This window comes from Anolis carolinensis, chromosome 5 (genome assembly GCF_035594765.1).
Source record: "Anolis carolinensis isolate JA03-04 chromosome 5, rAnoCar3.1.pri, whole genome shotgun sequence".
Classification (NCBI taxonomy): Eukaryota; Metazoa; Chordata; class Lepidosauria; order Squamata; family Dactyloidae; genus Anolis; species Anolis carolinensis.
In genome coordinates this window covers 180,095,153-180,096,488 of record NC_085845.1, presented here as the reverse complement: position 1 = coordinate 180,096,488, position 1,336 = coordinate 180,095,153, and positions in this window count along the sequence as shown.

Genomic DNA, 1,336 nt, shown 5'->3' with positions numbered 1-1,336 from the left:
GGGTAGTCCTCCTCATTGGATTGGAAAACTTCCTTCTTTTTCCCCTCCTTCTTCACCACCATACATTTGCCATTCCTGCACAGTCGAACCCAACCTGGATCTTCTCTAACTACCCGTTCCCACGTAGCAATATAGACCCACTGGTTCGGATGATTCACAGCACAATATTCTTCCACTGTTCGGATCAGTTTCAGATCCCACGTTCCTTCTACTTGCCAACCTAAACCAAAATCTGGCCATTCTCCCTGACACAAATTTCTCAGCCTATAATCTCTTAGGTCCCTTGGATTCCCTGCTACGGCTCTGCTAGCAAAAGAGCCAAAATTATCTAAGATGCATTGTAAGGGAGTGGAGCTCTTTGAATTTTTCCCTCCCATCCTGCCTAATAGAGGGGACTGTCCTGGCCTGGGCACCCGGCCACTCACGGCATGCGTCAGGAAACACAAGACAGAACCCCTTTCTACCTCCCTGGGAACTTTTTTTTTTTTTTTTTTTTGTCCCTCCCAGCGCTGGCGTTCCCTTAATATCTCATGCAAACCCCTATACTTGCCAGATTTCTGTAGACGTCGGACCAACCTTCGCCCCTGGGCTTTTTCCCCTGGATCCTTTTCCTCCTAGCCGGTTTCTGTGGAACCTCGCTGATGTTGCAGCTCTCACCGTCAGTCGGCGTTGGCAATCAGAGGCAAGCACCGCAGCCGGTCGTGTAGTATTCAGGGGCCCCTTCTCGTCTCACGGTAGTTGCCTCAGGCCCCCACCGCTGAGTTGAGGCCGTCCCGCCAACGGGATCCGTCTCCAAATCTCCTGGCCCGTCTTATAGGAAAAAATCACGTCGGGGTCACCAGAAAATGTAGCGGAACCTTCGTGCTACGGTTCTTGTTGGCGCAGTGGAGGAATTTTGAAGACGGACAACTGAAGGAATTTCCCAGAAAGCAGTTTTTATTTCGCTAATGGCCACTAGGGGTCCCCCTAGCACAAAGTAAGTGCTTCTCCAGGGGAACCGGCCAGTGGCATGCTGAGTGAACATTTATACACACTACAGGGTTCGGGTTATGCCCGCCCACAAGCAAATTCATTGGCTTAGAGTTGTGACGCTGCCCAATCTGTGCTGACCAGCAGGCCGGCTGCACCCTTTTTGTGCCGTGCTCACAAATCTTTCAGAGCGCCTGCGTACGCATGCTCTGTTTGTTTATCCTTAGCTTTCATTTCTTCAGAAACACATGATTTCCCAGAAGTCACATGTTTCTGTGAGTTTATGCACCCGGGTCGCTAGCTGTCGCCATCTCTGCCCATATATGGTATTTCCTGGGGTTCCTTAACCCCCCCCGCCTCAGCAGAA